Raw genomic sequence first — 6,000 nt, 5'->3', positions numbered from 1 at the left:
AGATATCAACAATTTTGGTGTCACTGTGCAAAGAACATTGTAGAGCAGGTGTTTGTGGATGCCATTGCTGTTTGCAATCGCTTGTAGCATTCAACAGAATAGAGGCTGATTAAGCAGGGGGAAAAATGCTAGAGGTTCTTGAGTGCTGGTATACTTTTATACTTGGAAACTCGCCCCGCTAGCAGCCACCTTTCTATTCATCCACAGCTGTAGATAAATAAATTATTTAGTCTCATTTGATGTCCTGGATATTTCCTTTATGCTTTGTTCATGTAATTGATTAGACTGATTGAATGACAGTTAATTGTGTGTGACTTGTACTGAGACAAACGATATCATTTTGGATGCAGATCATGACTTTACAATTTAAAAATTTCCGGTGCAGCTTCAAATGTTGTTGCTATACTTGCAAGGATGACTTGTAGCATGAGTAACTCCAGAACACAGTCACTCAGTTATTTTGTCAGGAGGCCCTAAGGATTTACATAAGTGCATCAATGATTGTGAAAATGGTACATGACAGCATTTGCATTAAATAGAATTTGATTAATGTTGTTACCTCTGATATTGGAATCTCATTCAGAGAAAATATTGAATAACCCGTGAGACTTTCTTGCTGAATATGGTGTAAATGATTCACACTGAAATCAACAAATGCTGGTGATCACAACATCCATGGAGAGAGCAAGCTAACGTTTCGGGTCTAGGTGACTCTTCATCACAGCTGAAGTGAAGTGTGGAGGGGACAGCATTTATGGAATAGTTTTGGGGTGTGGAGGTAGTGAGTTTGTGGGTGCGGTGAATATAGAGTATTGGTGGAGAAAATATTTTGATATTTCAGATTTTGATCGGAATGTGAGAATGGGGAAGTCAGACCTTAAAAGACAGATAGTCCCATTGGAATGGGGAAGGGAAAGAGGACAGGCTAAAAGAAAGGGAAGAAATAGCTATTGAGTTTGAAGGTGTTGAACTCAATATTAAGTTCAGAGGCTGTTAATTGTCTAGACTGAAGATGATGTGTTGTTCCTCCAGTTTGTGCTTTGATTCACTGGAACACTGCAACATGCCTAGGACTGACACTTGGGCAAGTAAGCAGGATGCTGAATTAAAATGACCAGCTATGGGAAGGTCGGGGTCATCCTTGCACACAGACAAGAGGTGTTCTGCAAAGTGATCACCCGGTCTGTGTTTGGTTTCTATAATGCAAATGATTCACACTTGTAATTGTACTGATGGATTGGATTTCCATACCATTGAGTCAGAAATAGTGGTTGAGCTGCTACTTCTTGTTAAACAGTTAATTATCTGACATCATTGACAAATGAAGGTGCTAAGGTGCCATGTTTAATTATTATTATTTGATTATGCATCGCTTAATTCTGGCTGTCTGAATTAGCTTCCACATATATACAGTCCTGTGTTGTATTTCTGCCAGCTTGAAACAACAACTTTAGTTATACTTGGTGGTTTTCCTGGCAGGCCTGACTCCTCTGTGAGTTGCAGCAATGATCATCACGTGTGCAATTTTTTATTTGTGTGTGAATTTGAGAATATGCCTTGCCAGACTTAGATTGATCACAATTGCTCTGCAACATATGGTCCACAGCGACTGAAGAATTTTGTTAGATTAATGAAAAATACATAAATTTAGCATGGTGTTAGTTCAAAGAATTGTGCAAGAAAGATATGAGTCTATATCTAAATGATCCTGAATATTGAACTGAAAGTGAATCAACTGATAGAGGAAAAAAAAACAAAAAAATGATTACATTACAATTATAGTGATATGTGTGCAGAAAAATAGAGAATTTGACTTGAATATTGAAGAGTTCCTAATATGTAAACAGCAACAGGAGCTAAGAAAAGCTGGATGGATACTTCTGCTAACTATTGTTATAGAATAATTTAGATGATTGATCAAAGTTAAATAAACTATAACATAATAAAGTTTTGAGTAGAGGGTTGAAATTAGAGAAGCAAGAAGAGGTGTAGACTTCTGCTCTACGGTACCACTAAAACAGACTGCACAGTGTGACTGAATATTAAGACAGAAATAGCTGAATCTTGTCGGAAATGTAAGGCAATGCCCTTATGGATTTAGATGTACATGAAGGGTTGCAGAATGAAATGGTCTACGACAGCATATATGAAGAGTTCATAGATTGTTATCTGGATAGCACCTTTGCTAGAAACGTTCTGCAGACGAACATAGAACACACTTAATGTGCTAATATGCAATGGCATAGGGTGACTTGATCTAATAGTGAACATGTTCCAAGTAAGAAAGGATCATAGCATTATTGACTTTTATATTCAACATTACTAAGAGGTCTGGATTCCAGCTAATATTTAACACACCTAAGGACAGTTTCAGGGGTATGGCGACAAACTCATCTATACTACGTTGGAAAATTGGTTTAAGGACTGCGTCAATGAATATTCACAGATATTTACACAGATATTTCAGAGTAAACAATGTAGATATCATCCAACAAGAAAGAACATCAATACTTGCAGAGGCGTGCTTAACAATAAAAAAAAGAGAAAAAGTAAAATTGGTATCAAAGTGAAAGAAAGTAGTCATCAGTGTGCAAAATGCGTGGATCCGAAGTCTGGGTAGCACCCTTTTCTGAAAAAGAAGTGCAAATAATTTTCGAAACCTCAACAAAAAGAATGTAATTACCTCTAGACAGATGGTTAGCTCCATGGATAAACCAAAGTGAAGCGCTTCCAATGATATTGGAAAAATATACAAAAGAAGGGACAAGTTAAAAAAAGAAACACAGTGACCATTACCAAAATAAAAAAAAATAAGTGCCCGTGGAATTACTAACATAAAAGACTCAGGTATTAGATTAATGGAACAAATGTTTTGCATAATTCGTAAATTTTAGCGTGCACACACCATCCCAGAACTAATTTTATGTCTGGAAATGGATTGAAAAAAAATCCCTGAAAAAAGATGCAATCATGAGAGTAGTGTTACTAATTGAAGTCTTGGTGTTGCCAGCTGACAAGTCAAAGAATCCTGGTGGACAGTATTATAGTCTGACAACAAATGTATTCCTTGAAATAATTGTTATATTACTTTTTATGTGTTTTGTTATTTACTCAGTAATGTGCTGAGGTATTTTATATTTTCTGTGTACTGGTCATGAGAGTTGAAAGTAACTTTTGCAAAGTTTCGTGAACACAGTGACTTTGAATATTTGCAAGGCAGATTTAGGCAGAAAGACTAAATATAGTGTTGAAAGTTTATCAGGGACAAACTGAATCTGCAGGGCATAAACATATTGCAGTTGAGTGAAATATTCAGGTTTAAAGGCCCGAAATTTTTGGAGTAAAATTTGCGAATGACCCAGATGTAGATTGGAAAGTCTGCTCTGAAGCGGAAATGCAAAGGCTGCAATGCAAGACAGGTATCTTAGCCATGAACTTGTTAAGGTGTAGAGAAGACGTGAAGTTCAAATTGCCTACACCAGTATGTGATGAAATTGTGCCTTCAGAAGGGGTATTTTTTTCCTTGTTTTTTTGAAGAGATATTTTAAGGCTGAGGTACAGAGAAGTCTATCAGTCATTAGAGTAAACAGCTTGTGAGGGTTGCGTATTTTTTAAAGGGTTGGATGAATAGAGAGAGGCTGGATGGATGTGTTCTTGTTCCAACAGAACTAGGATATTTTCTGTTGGAGACTTGAAGAAGTGGAAGCTATTTTCTTGCTCTCTTAGTTACAGACAAAATCTGGGATTCTCTTTCTGCTGCTGGAGTTGTACGCGAGATAATCTGTTTTCTAAACTTGCCTTTTGAGAAGGGTCTATTTATGGAATTTTCCTAAATTGGAAGAGTTAATTAGTAACAGTTACTGTATCCATTATTGTGTTACGATTTACAATAAAATCAAGTTATTCCAATTTCTTATTTATTTTGGTGTATTTTAACTTTGGTGGATGAATAAAGTGTGTTTTGCATTAAATCCTGTAGCTTGACCATTCAAATTGCATGGAAACACAACACCTTACAATACCTTTAAAGTAAGAACAATTTAGCAGCTTTAGCCTTGTCGACACAAATTAGGGGATCAAAGTCTCCAATTCCAGGTTGGTTTAGGATTATTGGAGTCAAAGGTAACGAGTGTTTGTGTCTTCTATTTGGCTTTTGAATTCGGGTAGTTCAAACAGGGCTGTCGTAGTAATGACTCGTTCACTCACTGAGTTTCCTGGGGTGGAAGAGGTCACGTCGGGAAATTTTTTTAAAATAAGTGAATAAGGCAAAGCTTTTGGAAGCTGCAGAAACAAATTTGGTTCGAGTTGTTTGCCTGTAAAAGAAAAAAAAGGAAATAATTGTGCAGTTATGCAGCATTACCATAGCCAGGGCATCACAAATGGTTAAACTTGAAATCAATCGAAACAACTTTAATGGGAGGCAATGAAAAAGAAAAGGAGAAAATGTAGCCATGGCAGAAGAAATAGAAAAGGAAAGAATACATCTGGCTGAATAAAAAGAAAGAGAAAATGCAAATTAAACAGTTTGAATTACAACTGAAAGCAGAGGAAAGATAAAAGGAATGGAAAGCCCTACCAGATGACAAGGCGAAAATGAAAGAGATTGAATTTCAGAAGTTGGCGATTAGAGAGGGAGGTCGACTTTCGAGGGCAGAAGAAAATGTAGCAGGGAGGCTTAGTGAGGAGGACAGTGATAACAAGCAAAGCTGTTGTAGCCAAAGGCCCGGTGGGGACCTATTTAAATATTTCCAAGCATTGCCTGAATCGGACAAAAAGGATGTAGAAGCCCCATTCATTTCATTTGAGAAAGGGGCTAAACAAATGAAATGGTCAGTGACCATGTGGGTATTGTTGATCCAAACAAAATTAGTAGGTAGGGCAAGTGACTTGTTTATATCACTATGAGAGAAGGTATATGGGGAGTATAATGAGGTGAAAAACGCCATCGTAAGCGCATGTGAGCTAATACCAGCTGAAGGGTGATTACGAGTTGGTACATAAATCAATGTTTGGCTTCCTGGACCAATTTCAATCTGTGAGGGACAGAACTTGGGGAAAAGAGGAATCCTCAGGTGGTTAGGGAAAACAGTATCTCGTCGAAGACAACATAGATAGTTTAAGAGATGGTGAAAAGGAAACCTATGTGGGGAAGTTCAAGCATTTTCATTGCAATAAAGTAGGTCACATCTAGTCGCATGTTGGTGGTTTAGAAAAACCACTGGAATGACTGATGTGAGAAAAGAGGACACAGCAGTGAGTTTTGATGAAAGTAAATGAAAGTAAATTGGAAGCTAAAAAGCTGCACCAGTATGTATCACTTCATCACAGGTCAGTTACAAAGAAAGTGTTAGCTTCAAGAAATTCACTGGCAAGGATAAGGTATATTCCCGGATGAACAGGTTAAGAAACTTAATTTTTAAGACATACCAGTCCGTGTCAATCTTTGATGGTGAGAGATGAGGAGATATGTTATTCAGGAGGAATATTGCCAGGAAAGGACGTAAAATATGGAATTCATGGTGAGATAAGAAGTGTCCTTATATACTTATATAACAATCAAACGTGGATAAGAGGTGGTAGGAATAATAGATAAATTGTCTATTCCAGGAATGCAATATTTCCTTGGTCATTATATAACTGCAATACAGGTGTATAGATGCCTACTGTGGGGGAAAAAAAAGCAGTGGAAAATCTGGCAAATGGTGTATTACAAGAAGTGTATCCTGGGGTTTTTCCTAAATCAGAGATAACAAGGTCAAAAATCCGTAGTCTGAAGCAGGAGGAGAAATCAAAGAATAAAGATAAAGAAGTTGAAGTTCAGTTGTCAGAGATTATGTTTGATCAAACGGTCGAGAAAAGTAAACAAGAACAAGTAGAAAACAAGTGAGTGTTATACTTCACAGAAATTAACTGAATTGCAGCAGAAAGATGGAAAACTGAAGCAGTTGCATTAAAAGACATACACTAAACAAAGGTTTGATCGTATCTCAGAATGTTACA

Source organism: Rhincodon typus, chromosome 35, assembly GCF_021869965.1.
Source record: "Rhincodon typus isolate 14 chromosome 35, sRhiTyp1.1, whole genome shotgun sequence".
Lineage (NCBI taxonomy): Eukaryota > Metazoa > Chordata > Chondrichthyes > Orectolobiformes > Rhincodontidae > Rhincodon > Rhincodon typus.
This window is presented reverse-complemented; position numbering follows the sequence as displayed.